We start from the raw sequence: 16,042 nt of genomic DNA on the forward strand, positions 1-16,042 counted from the left end.
CATGGGGCAATGGAGGGTTAAGTGACTTGCCCAGAGTCACAAGGAGGTGCCTGTGCCTGAAGTGGGAATTGGACTCAGTTCCCCAGGACTAAAGTCCACCACCCTAACCACTAGGCCACTCCTTTTCCATCCTAGGGCCCCTGCCCAACACCAGCCCTGGGGGGGGTCCTTCCCTCCACTGATTTCTCAAAATTACGCGAATTGGGGCACAGGTCTGGAAAGCTGATTAGCAATGGGCTGTTAAAGCAATTTAAAAAAAAGTATCACTCATACAACTTAATGACGTTTGCTCTGGGTTGTTAGTAATAATAAATGTCCCCCTTCAAGGTACTTTTATAAGGTTAAAAGTGTTAGAACTCACAAAATGTTGTCACAAGTTCAAAACAAAATGCTCCATGATCCTGTAAAATCATTTACCCAAGGGCCGTGCGCTACAGTTCAGCACACCATTTCCTAAAATAACTGTAATGCAAAATTTTGCTCCCTGATGCTGTAAGCAAATAGCATTCAAATAGATTGACTGCAAAAATTGTGTGTTAACACTGGAGAGCTCACTGGATGCACCTGCAGACAGATCTGTGCTCACAGAAAGTATGTCTTGCACATAAAAAATGATATTGACACTCCGAGGATTGATATTTGCTGGATGGCTTTTCTGTGCATCAAATACCAAAATGTATGCACAGAATGGCATTCCAGCATAACGTGGCAGTCTAATGAGTGTCAATAGTCCACTCCTTTATTCTTTCTACAGTTCAGCTCTGTTTTTTTTTTATTTTAAATCCAGGCTCTTTATGGAAGGTAGAAGAAAGTTGCAAGGTATTATGCTACCAGCAGCCAAGAGGAAAAAAAAACGCTACCAGAAAAACAAATTACGGTTTTACACTTCCTCAGACCTTGCAGTAAAGCCCTAGCATTACACTCAGCTTTCTTACGTTCTGCACACTTTTCTTCATCTGCATTGAATAGCTAAGAGCTTTGTATGGCTTTAAATGTGTTGTGCACTGTCTACGAGAGGCTTTGCACACTGCAACACTCATTTCTATATAGGGCGCCCAAAACATCGTGCACAAACCCTAAAGCATATAAAATAATGAGTGGAGTGGAACAGGTGGATGTGAAGCGTCTGTTCACGCTTTCCACAAATACTAGGACTAGGGGGCATGCGATGAAACTACAGTGTAGTAAATTTAAAACAAATCAGAGAAAATGTTTCTTCACCCAATGCGTAATTAAACTCTGGAATTCGTTGCCGGAGAACGTGGTGAAGGCGGTTAGCTTAGCAGAGTTTAAAAAGGGGTTAGACGGTTTCCTAAAGGACAAGTCCATAAACCACTACTAAATGAACTTGGGAAAAATCCACAATTCCAGGAATAACATGTATAGAATGTTTGTACGTTTGGGAAGCTTGCCAGGTGCCCTTGGCCTGGATTGGCCTCTGTTGTGGACAGGATGCTGGGCTCGATGGACCCTTGGTCTTTTCCCAGTGTGGCATTACTTATGTACTTATGTCCTCTACTTGGCTCACTTTTATTACATAGAGCAGTGATTTAACCTATTGTGATGTCATAGTGGCTCATTCCACCAATAAGAGCCAACCTCATTAGTGATGTCAGAATGGCTTGATTGTATAGAATGTTTGTACGTTTGGGAAGCTCGCCAGGTGCTCTTGGCCTGGATTGGCCGCTGTCGTGGACAGGATGCTGGGCTCGATGGACCCTTGGTCTTTTCCCAGTGTGGCATTACTTATGTACTTATGTAGATTGGCCCCACAGACTGGTGCTTAGTTGGCTTGCTTTAAGCTTTACAGTGTCTCTTCTGAAGGACCATGCTCTGCTTTCCTTTATAAGGAGGCCCATGTTCACAGCCAGAGACTGAATTCTAGCATAGGTTTTACATTTCTGCTCAAAAAGCAGGAGCTCAGCAATAGTATTATACTCAAAACAGAAGACTAAAGAGAGAAAATATTTTTCATTTAAAAAGGTTAGAACAGAAAGACGGGTTTTATATTTAGGTGTTCTGCCATCTAAAAAATCATTGTTTAAAAAAAAACGAAGGTGTGTTTCACTAAAAGAGTGAATGATTTGGGGGCATAGAGGAGAGTAATGGATGTAACAGATATCACTGACGGGGAGACTGCATAAATGGATGGGAAGGTTATGAGTGTTGGGGTGGGGGGGGAGAGGGTGCTGGTTAAGAAGTGATGAGTGGCCAGGGCCAGAATGATTACACCAGGTATACTGAGTGACAGAGGGAATGAGTGAATACAGGCAGGGATGGAGGGAGGCTGGTGAATGCAGGGGAAGCTGATTGATCACTGCCAGGCATCATGACCGAAAGGGTATTTGGGAAGGGTCATGTGCTCAGGTACATCCCTTCCTCAATGCCTCCTCTTTTGTTACAGGTAGGGACCTGGGTTCCCTGTTTGCCCTGGTGCTCACTATTCTGGCAGTGAGAGCTAGAGATCTCCACCACAGCGGCAGTCGCCTCTCTTGTGGATGTTAATTTCTTCAGAAGGCAGCCTCCCCACCTAATGCAGCACATACCTGTCCCATTACACCATGGTCTAAAGTTAATATTCAACCATGAGGAGTGCTTTCTCTTCACTTCTGGTGTTCTATTTCCACATGCAAAGCTTTGTGTATAAAACCACGCAAACGATCAGATGAACAAACTGTCCCTTCACAGTAGGTGGATATGAAACACACCTACAAACCAAAATATAAGGTGATACCTTTTTACTGAACTAACAATAACATTTCCTGCTAGCTTTCGGAAGTTCACACCCCCTCAGATCAGAAGAGACTGAATAATAGCTGCAATTCTAGACAATATAAGTGAATCATGAAAGACAGTAGAGGAGAGGAAGTGGGAGAAGGAAGGTTGATGGGTGATCAAAAGATGGTAGGCAGCAGTGGTGTAGCCAAGGGTGGGCCCAGGTGGGCCTAGTCCCATCCACTTTGGGCTCAGGCCGACCTAGTAGCAACATATCTTTGATGTGGCTGGCAGGGATCCCCAAGCCCCACTAGCCGAAAACTCCCAACAACTGTCCTGCCTGCATACCTTTTAAGTAGCAGATCTGATACATACTGCTTGCACTGGCCCCACAGCCTTCCCTCTGATGTATTCCCACCTATGCGGAAACAGGAAGTTGCAACAGAGGGAAGGTTGTGGGGCCAACATGAGCAGTGTGTATTAGTTGCTGCTCGCTGCCGGTGAAAATCTGCTATTTACAAGGTATGCAGGGGAGGGGGATATTTGAGAGACCATATGGCATGCAGGCGAGAGAGGGAGAGACCAAATCACTTGTTGGCCAAGGCAGAGTTCTTCTGCCCACCCATCTTGGGCCCAGGCCCACCCAAAATTGGGTGTCTGGCTACGCCCCTGGTAGGCAGTAGAATTTTATGATCATAATGCATTAGCAACCCCAAATTTTTAAGTCCTTTCTTGGCAGCTTCAAAGTATCATCATTTTAACTCATAAAGACTTCCATTCCTGGATTGTTTTTAAGATTCCTCTAACTATCCTGAGCATAAGGTCAATGATGTACTGCTCCCAAAAAGTGCTTCCTCACACAGGAATCTACCTTGTAGCATTAGCAGAGCTGCCAAGTTACCCAGTTCCAGGAGGGAGACATTTTGGCTAGTCCCGGTTTGTGAACTTACATCTCAAGTAGTTGCATCTCTGCATCTTTTGTGACACCAATGCTGTAGGTTCCATAATACACCATAATAGGGTTGTGAGAAATCCAGGACTGGCCAAAAATCATTCTCCCAGAACTGGGAAACTTGGAAGCTCTGCATTAAGCTTTTAGATCTAGGGCAGGGTTTTTTTTAACCTAGTCGTTGGGATACACCTAGCCAGTCAGGTTTTAGGGATACCTACTGCAAATATGCAATTTGCACACAATGTTGGTAGTGCATGCAAATTTATCTCTTGCATATTCATTGTGGATATCCTGTAAACCAGACTGGCTTGGCATGTCCTGAGGACTGGGTTGAAAAATCCTGATCTATGAAGAAAGACTAAAGAGGCTAGGGCTGTTCAGCTTGGAGAAGAGATGGCTGAGGGGAGTCATGATAGAGGTATATAAAATAATGAGTGGAGTGGAACAGGTGGATGTGAAGCGTCTGTTCACGCTTTCCAAAAATACTAGGACTAGGGGGCATGAGATGAAACTACAGTGTAGTAAATTTAAAACAAATCGGAGAAAATGTTTCTTCACCCAACGCAAAATTAAACTCTGGAATTCGTTGCCGGAGAACGTGGTGAAGGCGGTTAGCTTAGCAGAGTTTAAAAAGGGGTTAGATGGTTTCCTAAAGAACAAGTCCATAAACCACTACTAAATGGACTTGGGAAAAACCCACAATTCCAGGAATAACATGTATAGAGTGTTTGTACGTTTGGGAAGCTCGCCAGGTGCCCTTGGCCTGGATTGGCCACTGTCGTGGACAGGATGCTGGGCTCGATGGGCCCTTGGTCTTTTCCCAGTGTGGCATTACTTATGTACTTATATATGTGAATTGGTTCTCGTCTTTAACGTCAAACATTTTTTACTGAGAACTCCACAAAATATACAGTCTCGTTTATCACAGTATTAACAACCAATATATACCAATTGTAACAAAATGTAAGTGTACAACCATTCTCGAATTTTCCTTTTTCTCTTACCATATTATTAACCCTCCCCCCCTCGCTTTGTTTTAACGTTGTTATATTGAAGACAGGCCAAAATAAACAGTTTCACATTAAAATGCACCTCATTTAAACATGCAGTGTATGCAACAGCGTCTCAAAGGCGAACCCATCTTCAGTTTGTCTTGATTCTCGTCTTTAACCTTTTGGCCTGCATAACAGAAATAGTAGAACTGAGGAACTCTTTACACCAGGGGAGTCCAACCTCCGTCCTCAAGGGTCACAATCCAGAAAGGTTTTCAGGATTTCCCCAATGACTGCATCAGATCTTTTTGCACTCTTCCTCCATTGTATGTAAATAGATCTCATGCATATTCATTGGGGAAATCCTGAAACTCCAACTTGGCAAGGGCCGAAGTTGGCCACTCCCACCTTACACCAAGATGATGCAGGGGGAGCAGTAGCTGGCAGATTACCTCAATCCATGATGGGGAGCAGGTGTAATACCCATCCAGACCAGGAGAAATAAGCACACCTGGATAAGAACCGTTGAAGGCAGGTAGAGATGAGAAGTGGCCGGACTGGCCGTGTCGAAACGGCATGTTGCAAGTGGTGTTGAAATCTGCTTCGTAACTGTCCACACCAGCTCCCTAAACGATTGATGCAGCGACCAGGAGATGAGGTTCAAAAGGCCCAACGGCGCTGCTGTGATGAACAATGGTTGGTGAACGGGCAGGAGCAATAAGAGGCAGGCTGAATACCAGGAGGCACAGACAAAGGCCAGAAGAAGCAGGAAGCGGCCCGGAGTGATGTGAAGTGATGTTTCTGGTAGAAGCTTGCTTTTCACATTTGGTTGCTTTTGCATTTTTTGATTTTTGTTTTTTTCAAAGCAGCAGGTACCTCCTGCTTATCCTAGTTTTGTGTATTTTATTTGTCATTTAAAACTTCTAGAACTGTCTTATAATGTTTTTTTTTTTTTTTTTTGCTTTACTATCATGTATTTCGCCACCATGTAACACAAAACCCTCTGTAAATTAATTGTGTATTTACTTCTATTTCCAGTAACATAGTAGATGACGGCAGAAAAAGACCTGCACGGTCCATCTAGTCTGCCCACGATAAACTCATATGTGTATACCTTACCTTGATTTGTACCTGTCTTTTTCAGGGCACAGACCATACAAGTCTGTCCAGCAGTATTTCCCGCCTCCCAACCACCAGTCCCGCCTCCCATCACCGGCTCCGGCACAGACCCCGTATAAGTCTGCCCTCCCCTATCCTAGCCTCTCAACCACCAACCCCTCTTCACCCCGCCACCCAATTTCAGCTAAGCTTCTGTGGATCCATTCCTTCTGCACAGGATTCCTTTATGCCTATCCCACGCAGTATCCACGATGAATTGTAAGCCACATTGAGCCTGCAAAGAGGTGGGATAATGTGGGATACAAATGCAATAAATAAATAAAATAAATGTATGTGATTCTAATAAACAGTGGTATTGCTTTGTACAGCTCTCAGAATTGTAGCTGGGCCACACAGAAGTATTTTTAAATAAACATAAGTAAAGAAAATGCTAACATTCATAGATTAGGTGGATGTCAGAAGGCCAGTACTGGCTTATGACAATGTTCCACACCACTAGTATTATTGCTAAAGTATGATATAAGGTGGCTGGGAAACAGGTGCAGCGTGCTGATTTTGGGAAACAAACAAGAAAGGAGAACCAGAATCGGTTTTATTTTTGTGTGCAAGAAAGGAAGAAAATCACAGAAACAGATGTAGCATAAAGTAGCCTTAATGCCACAGTAAAGCAATATTTAACATTAAGGGACACTTCTGAAAGAAAAAAACAATTAAGGGTAATATATTGGACAAGAAATCAGCCTCTGCTTTTGTTTCTGAATAAATTCTATAGATCTTAGGCTAGGATGTTTGCCGTCTCCCACACACAAACCTAGTTTTAAAGCCTTTAGGTTCATGTATTAATAAAGCAGCCACAAGGATGAGCTGCATCTGCCCTGGAGATAGCACCTTCATTTGCATTAATTAACATCTTAGCCGGGAGCACCCATGTAACACAGTATATGAGAACAGATACAGGCTAAGTGGCTTAGCTAGTCTGGCTGCCAAGGTGGTTAGGGTTTAAGGGCTGCTCCGTGCATGTTACACCCTTGTCTTAGAAGCACACACACAAAAAAAGTAATTTCTTTCTTTTAAACCCGCGGTGCCTAATGCTTAGTTTCCATCATTTTGCCACGAAATACTGCTCTGTATTACATTTTAAAAAGAATAATTTGGATTTTACTCACACCATTTTGGTTGTAGCTCAAGATGAGTTATATTCAGATACAGTAGGTATTTTTCCTGTCCCGGGGGGGGGGGGGGGGGTGCTGTTTTGCTAAAGATTAGCACATGGTGTCTGCCACAGGCAGGGGTGTAGCTAGACCTGCCATTTTGGGTGGGTCCACAGTTAACCTGGGTGGGCCCTTCCCACCCACACCCCCTTACATACATACATTACAGCTTTTTATAACCTTCCCCTCCACCCTTATATCCATCTCTCCCTCTCTCTTTCCTTCCATCCTCTCTGCCCCTACTCATGTCTTCATCTGCCCCAGACCCAGCATCTGCTCCCCCCCCCCTTCCCGCCCATGGCCCGGCTTCTGCCCATCTCTTTCCGGCATCTATCTCAGAGCTGTTGCCGGCAGCAACTCCTATAGGTAACCTGCGGTAGCCTTGCAGGCTTCTCTCTACTGTCCCCCTGCCAGTGAAGAAACAGGAAGTGACATCATTGAGGGTGGGACACTGTAGAGGGAAGCCTACAGGGCCAACGCAGGCTGCCTATAAGAATTGCCACCAGGTAGACCTCGGGGGGAGTGTTTCGGAGAGAGACGGGCAGATACCGTGCTGTGAGCAGAGAAGAGGGAGAGAGGTGCGTGAGATGCCACCACTGAGGTACCTTGAGGGACGTATGGGTCACTAGACTAGATGGGCCTGAGGCAAGAATGGGTGGGCCTGTGCCCACCCATAGCTATGCCACTGACCACAAGACTCATTTATCCAGTGGTGTTCCTACCCTCAATGACACCCGGGGCGGATCGCCAATGCGCCCCCCCCCGGGTGCAGCGCACCCCCCCACCCCGTGAAATGACACTCCGCCCAGGTGCATGCCGCTGGGGGGGGGGGGGGTGCCGCAGCGCGCGCCTGTGGGCTCCGAGTTCGCTACACTAACTTCGCTGGTTCGCTGCAGCTCCCTCTGCCCCGGAACAGGAAGTAACCTGTTCCGGGGCAGAGGGAGGGAGCTGCAGCGAACCAGCGAAGTTAGCGTAGCGAACTCGGAGCCTACAGGCGTGCACCGCAGCACCCCCCCAGCGACATGCACCCGGGGCAGACCGCCCCCACCCTTGGTACGCCACTGCATGTATCCCTGGATTCTATACATGGCGCCCAGCTTTGCGTGCTAAAGATGAGCGAGCAGTTTCAGTAATGAGCTCTTGCCTATCAATAATTGGGTGCTAACAACTGGTTATTGAATTTAAGGGGCACGCATTAAAATTTGGTAACACATAGAGCTACTTTATTGGTATCCTTCGCTTTTGAACTGGATAAAATCAATGTTCAACGCATATATTTTCAACATATGAAAGAAGATTTCATGGGGGGACAGATTAAAACTTTTCCTGATATATCATGGAAAACTCAGTTAAGGAGGAAAAAACTTCTGGCCTTTAGGGAAAGAGTTTTAGCCCTAGGGGGATCTTTCTTTATTAAGTTCCCATGTAAATGTTTAATTTCTTATGAGTCTAATAATTTTCTTTTTACCGACCCCATGAAACTTTGAGAATTTGTAATTGCTAAAGAAAGTTTGAGAAATCCCTCTGGGGCAATTAACCAGAATAACGCTGCTGTTTGATTGTATAGTTGGTTTAACCTCTGTTCTAAAATTTAAGATGATATTGTGTTCAAGTACAATTTCTGATTCTTGGATCCCACCCGTAGTGGTCTATGAAAATGAGAATATTTTCCTGTATGCAATTTTCTGTAATGATTTAATTTCTAATAATTTCTGTTATTGCGTTCTTTTGTGAATGTTATAATTTAAAACTAATAAAGAAATCAAACGATAAAATTTGGTAACACATTTGGCCTGCACATTATTCTATACAGCTTGGCATTTAACTACTAGCATGTAACTCAAAGGGAGTGTGGTCATAGGCACATCAGGGTGTTCTGGGAAGTTGCTTGCATAGTTATAGAATTCAGCCGTAGTTTGCCCAACTTGGATTCCAGCATTTACACCAGGCTTCAGAAGGCAAGTCTGGCATAGGAAGCAGCGCTACATGCTGATTAAGGGCACACATTCTTTATAGAATCGCATTTAAGCACCAATTTTTTTTCAGCGCCCCATTTTGAGCACCATCTACTGAATCTGGTCCTTCATGCCTATGGGCCGTGCTACATATAAATTTGATTGCAGTAGGTATATGATGTCTCTCCTCTGAGCTAATTTATTTAGCCTTGTCTGGAGGGAGACACCGCGCTGGTTTTATTTCTCCGGATTGAGCCTCGTTTCTATTTCAAGCCCCTGACGCCAGGGGCGTATCTGAACTGCGGCGGTAGGGGGGGCCAGGGCCAGAGAGGGGGGGCACATTATAACCCCCCCCCGCCGCCGCCGCCATTGCCGATCCCCCTCCCCCCAGCCGCTGCCATTGCTAACCCTCCCCCTCCGTTGCTCGCCTACCTTCGCTGGCGGGGGACCCCAACCCCCGCCAGCCGAGGTCCGCGTCCTCCTGCCGCTGCCGCTGCCGGCTGCCTTTGGTCCTTTCATTCTTCCATTGAAGCTGGCGCCGACGAAAAAGTTTCTTTTGAATCTGACGTCGCTGCACGTTGCACGTTGTACGTGCAGGACGTCAGACTCAGAAACAATTTCTGAGTCTGACGTCCTGCACGTACAACGTGCAGCGACGTCAGACTCAAAAGAAACTTTCGTCGGCGCCAGCTTCAATGGAAGAATTAAAGGACCAAAGGCAGCCGGCAGCGGCAGGAGGACGCGGACCTCGGCTGGCGGGGGTTGGGGTCCCCCGCCAGCGAAGGTAGGCGAGCAACGGAGGGGGAGGGTTGGCAGCGGTAGGGGGGTCCAGGGCGAAATCTGCGGGGGCCCAGGCCCCTGAGGCCCCACGCAGATACGCCCCTGCCTGACGCAGCCCTTGTGGGCAAAACACAGTGTGTGTCGGGCGATCATTTTAGAATAAAGGTTTGAACTATACCATTGATTGATCTCCTCTGTTCTGTTTCCACATTGGATTTTGCCGATCGTCTGCCTTCTTGCTTTTTGGGACCATTTTTTACAATGTTCCATTGTTGCAGAAAAACATCTAAATCATAAGCCCGCCCTAGTCCTGCCCAAAAATACGCCCCCTCGAGATTTAGACCTCTGGAGAAAAACATCTTTAACCATGAGTTTGGAAAAAAAAAACATTCATTTGCTGCTTTGTGCTTTTTTTTTTTTTTTTTGGTAAGACGTTTTTGTTTTGAAAATGAGCCCCTTAAGCAGCAGCCATTGCAAGATTAGGAATATAGAAATAGATGCAAATGTTTTCTTAATTGATAAAGAGAGCATTTGCTTTGGGAGCCACTTCAGATGACTTCTTGAATCTGACAGCGGAGGCTGTCCTGATTTCTCCTACCCAGCAATTTTGGGGTATTTTAAATTTAGATCGGGGTGTACTGTACATTGTCTGAATCTGAAGGACAGGGATAGGAGTTCTCCTTTTATAGAGGGAACTACTTTAGATTTTATTTTTAATTTGAAGGAGAGGGCAAGCTGCATGCCCTGTTACCTGGTCAGATCACTCTACACTTGTTTTTATGTCCAGGGGAAATTGCCAGTACAGGGGGTGGGCGTAAAGAAGTGTTGGTTAAATCCAGCAAAGGGGAAATCTTGAATAGACTGTTAGATGGTTTAGGGTAGGAGAACAGCATGGCAGAAGGGATTTTATTTTATTTTTTGTTACATTTGTACCCTGCACTTTCCCACTCATGGCAGGCTCAATGCGGCTTACATGGGGCAATGGAGGGTTAAGCGACTTGCCCAGAGTCACAAGGAGCTGCCTGTGCCTGAAGTGGGAATCGAACTCAGTTCCTCAGTTCCCCAGGACCAAAGTCCACCACCCTAACCACTAGGCCACTCCTCCACTGTTGCTACTATTTGAGATTCTACATGGAATGTTGCTATTCCACTAGAAGTCGGCCCTTGCAGATTACCAATGTGGCCGCGCAGGCTTCTGCTTCTGCTTCTGTGAGTCTGACGTCCTGCACGTCAGACTCACAGAAACAGAAGCCTGCGCAGCCTTCTACATGTGGAATAACAACATTCCATGTAGAATCTCCAATAGTAGCAACATTCCATGTAGAATCTCCAATAGTATCTATTTTATTTTTGTTACATTTGTACCCTGCGCTTTCCCACCCATGGCAGGCTCAATGCGGCTTACATGGGGCAATGGAGGGTTAAGTGACTTGCCCAGAGTCACAAGGAGCTGCCTGTGCCTGAAGTGGGAATCGAACTCAGTTCCTCAGTTCCCCAGGACCAAAGTCCACCACCCTAACCACTAGGCCACTCCTCCACTGTTGCTACTATTTGAGATTCTACATGGAATGTTGCTATTCCTGTTGGATTATTTGTAGTAAATAATTAGCAGATTTTAGTACACACAGCTTCAGCTTTAGAAATGTTAATTTCTTTCTTCATCTCTCTCTCATTCATCCCTGAATAATTCACTGCTGAGTCACTTTAAAGTTGAAGTAACAAAACATCTGTTTACTCACAGTTTGTAGTTAGATTATAATCAGACAGGCTTATATATACATATTACTATACATTTGTATTATCAGCTCCTTCCATGTGCTTAGATGGTAATGGATGCTCACACCACCATAGATCCTCTCAGGTTAGGAGAGAACATGAGCTCCATGTGCTCCATGTGCTGCATGTGCTGCATCTGCCCCCACAGGAAGTTGCATAGCTGTGTGACCTCTCTAAGTAATTCACATCAGAGGTCACAGAGTAATCACAGAGAAATAATAGGTGACAGGCAATGCATGTAAAATACAATTACATTCCAACAAACCCCTTCTCATGCATAACTGTCATGCAATTATTTATTCATACAAAGTCCAAGCTTTATACGCAGATTCACAAAATGTTCTCTGGGTAACGGTTTGGTCATGATGTCAGCTGTCATCTCACTGGTGTGACAATAGTGTAGACTGATGACCCCTTCTTTCGCCAACTCTCGCACGTTGTGGTATTTCGTTGCGATGTGCTTGGTGCGTGACTGAACCTTGTCATTCTGTGACAGTCGGATGCAGCTCTGATTATCTTCCATTATCTGGATTGGTCTCTGTTCAGCTATTCCGAAATCCAGCAAAAGTTTTTCAATCCACATCAGTTCTCTGCACGCTTCCGATACAGCCACATATTCAGCTTCTGTAGAAGACAAACTCACAATACTTTGTTTATGACTGGCCCATGAAATGTGTACATTTCCATACATAAACACATATCCACTTGTGGATTTATAATCAGAATGATCCCCTGCCCAATCTGAATCACAGTAACATATTAGTTTTGGATTACTATTGGCTGAAATCTTTAATTTACAATCAATGGTACCCTTTAAATACCTTACCATCCTTTTAACTGCAGTCCAATCTGATTTGGTAGGTGAGCTGACCCTTCTGCTCAAAATTCCTACTGCATTTGCTATATCAGCCCTGTATGTGGTAGCTAGATATAAAAGCTTACCTATGGCTGATCTATATTGGATGTTATCTGGTAAAGGTTCTCTTACTGTTTCATCCTTCAGAAAATCAGTGATCATGGGAGTGCTTACAACTTGGGCATCTTGCATACCTAAACTTTCAATAAGCTCATTTATTTTCTGCTTCTGGCTTAGAAGATAAGAACCATCATTTTGTTTCTCAATTTCTATACCAAGATAGTATGACACATTACCCAGTTCTTTTATCTCAACATTGAGGTTTAAACACTTTACAATGTCCTTGTACTCTTGCTCACTTTTGCTTGCAATGAGCAGATCATCAACAAAAGCTAAAATGTATGCATATTGTCCATTTCTGCACCTAGTGTACAAGCATTTATCTGCTTCACCTTGCTTAAATCCTAAATTTGTCAATATTTCATGCAATTTTTCATTCCAACATTTTGCACTTTGCTTTAATCCATAAAGACCTTTGTTTAATTTACACACTAGCTGTCTTTGTTTTGTATTTATGAAACCTGTTGGTTGTTCCATGTACAAGTCTTCAGTTATATCTCCGTGAAGAAACGCTGTTTTCACATCAATGTGTTTGACTTGCATGCCTTTTGAGACTGCAATGCTCAGAAGTGTTCTAATTGTCGTGTGTTTCACTACAGGTGCAAACACTTCATCAAAATCTTCTCCATATTTTTGAAGATATCCCTTTGCCACTAATCTGGCTTTATACCTTTCCACTTTTCCTTGTGCATTCCTTTTTAACTTGAATACCCATTTGCATCCTATAGCTTTCTTGCCAGGAGGTAATTTTGTAAGAATCCAAGTATTATTTTTATCCAATGCATCAATTTCTTCTTGTGCAGCTTTATGCCATTCAGCAGCTTCTTCTGCTGGCATTTTCTCAATCTCATCCCATGTTAAGGGCTCTTGAGCTTCTGCTGACTTTGTTAGGTAAGACAGTCTTGGGGGTGGAACACCTTTGTTTTCCCTGGATGAGCGTCTGACAACAGGTTGGTCTGACCTTTCCGCATCCTCTAAATCTGAGAGTCCTTCTCCAATTGATTCCCCTTCTCCAACTGTACTGTCTTCTTCAATGATCCTTTCTGTGTCTGCTTCCTCTGCCTGTTCCTCGTTAGATACAGGTGAGTTGCTTTCAGACATCTGCCTTGGTATGGCATTTATATACACTGGCATGTCTATTATGGTTCTAGTTTCATATTCTGGATGATAAGGCTCATCTGGGATAATCCAGCCTTTATCAACCCTTTTGTTTTCATCAAAATATGTAACATGTCTTATGCCAACAATGCCAGTTTTCAGATTCAAAATTCTATATCCTTTGTGTCCTGGAGCATAGCCAACTAAAATGCCCCTTTCTGTTGTGGAATCCAGCTTATGCCTTCTTTGCTTTGGTATATGAGCATATGCTGTACTTCCAAATGTTCTTATGTGTGACAGGTTTGGCTTCCTACCATGCCATGTCTCATGTGGTGTGCGCTCAGCGCCTTTAGTTGGCATTCTATTTTGTAGGTACACTGCTGTGAGAATGGCTTCCCCCCATAGTCTTTTAGGGAGATTGCTATCTGACAGCATACATCTGGTCATTTCCACAAGTGACCTAAATTTTCTCTCTGCAACAGAATTTTGCTCTGGTGTATAAGCTACTGTTGTGATATGTTGAATGCCTTCTTGTTCTAGAAATGTGCGCATGCTTTGTGAAGTGAACTCACCACCATTGTCGGTCTGAAGAACCTTTGGTTTTCTTTCAAATTTATTGCTCACCATGGCTACGTATTTCTTCAGCATGTCTGTGACTTGACTTTTTTCTTTCAGCAAATAGGCCACACAATATCTAGAGAAATCATCCAAGAATATTAGCACAAATCTGTTATTTCCCAATGATGGGATATTAAACGGTCCACATAAGTCACTGTGTATTAAGTCCAGCACTTTATTACTCCTATTTCCTGTGTATGCAGGAAATGAGGGTCTCACACCTTTTTGAGTAACACAGTCTATGCATTTCTCCATTTTACCAGCATCTGCACTTATCTGAATGCCGGTGGCCAGTTGCTTACTGTAAAGATCCTGGATCACCTTAGAATCACGATGTCCCAGGCGGCGGTGCCAGATTTCCAGACTACATTTACCATCATTCTTCCTTACTTGCGCCATATGTGAGGCTTCACCTGAAATGCTCAGTTTATAAACATCATTATGCATAAAAGCTTCAGCATACACTTCATCATTTTTAGAGATTGTGCACTTACTGTTTTCAAAATGAATCGCAAATCCCTTCTTATCTAATGTAGATACACTAAGCATATTGCAAACTGCTTGGGGAATATACAAGACATCACTTACAGGAATTTCTTTAACTTCATTAGACACTTTGCATTTTAAGAATCCAATACCTTTTGCTTGGATCTTAGCAGTCCCTGCGTTTGCAGTTTTAAGAATACCTTCCTCTGGACACATTTCCTGAAAGAAATCCTTACAATTGGTTAAATGGCATGTGCTCCCTGAATCCAAAATCCAAGTACTTTCATTTGAATTATTATTTACCATAGTCAAAGATTTTTCTGCCATTAGAAAGCCCTTGTGTTTATCTTTGTCCTTCATACATTTCCTGGTTTGAAAATTCTTTTGTTCCATTGGCTTAGGTGAGCTAGAGGGAGTGTTTTGTGTTTCCTTACACCATTTAGATACATGTCCCTCCTTTCCACATGAGTAGCAAATCAGCTTGCCCTTGGGTGGAGTTTTCCCATAGCTCCGCCTTCCTCTGTTCTTTGCCAAGAAATTTGTTTCATTTCTCTCTGACTGACTTTGAGAACACATCTCCTCAGAATCATTTATTATGCATTCCTGCCTTAGTTTTGATGTTGCCTGTTCAAAAGATTGCCCTTCAATGGCCTCATTTACAGACCTAAAAACATCAAACTTCTTTGATAGTGAGGTAAAAAGAAATGCTCTTTTCAATGCATCACACATGGGAATTCCAGAAAGTTCTAGCTTTTGAAATGAAGACATAAGATGCATAATGTGATCATTACATTTACTTTTATCCCTTAATTTGGTTTCATTCAACTCTGCCAGCCAAATTGGTTGCTGCTTTGCATATGTAGTTGCATACATAGTTCTCAGTTTATATAAAATGTCCTTTGGTGTATCTTTTCCCTCCACTAATATGGCTTGTTTCTCTGAGAGAGCTTCCAAAAGCATGCACTTCACATAATAGTTTGCATTGTCCCATTCAGCCATATTTTCAGCTGTTCTGTCTTGATCTAAGCATATATATAATCCTTTTGCTCGAAGGAGACATATGAATCTTAATTCCCACTGCTGATAATTAAACTCAGTTAATTTAGGCACCTTGAGAGAATAGAACAATGGTGAATTTCTTCCCTCAGCCATTTTCTTAGCCTTCTGTCTGCTGTGTGGGGGGAGAGAGAGACAGACTGAATCTTTCCTTTAAAACTTAAGAGAAAAAAAAATGTGGCCTTTTTTTCTGCCTGGTAATATTTCTCTTCTTTTTCAATTCCTGGACCCTGGGGCCCATAACCCTTTTGTTGGATTATTTGTAGTAAATAATTAGCAGATTTTAGTACACACAGCTTCAGCTTTAG

This window comes from Microcaecilia unicolor, chromosome 11, assembly GCF_901765095.1.
Source record: "Microcaecilia unicolor chromosome 11, aMicUni1.1, whole genome shotgun sequence".
Taxonomy (NCBI): Eukaryota; Metazoa; Chordata; class Amphibia; order Gymnophiona; family Siphonopidae; genus Microcaecilia; species Microcaecilia unicolor.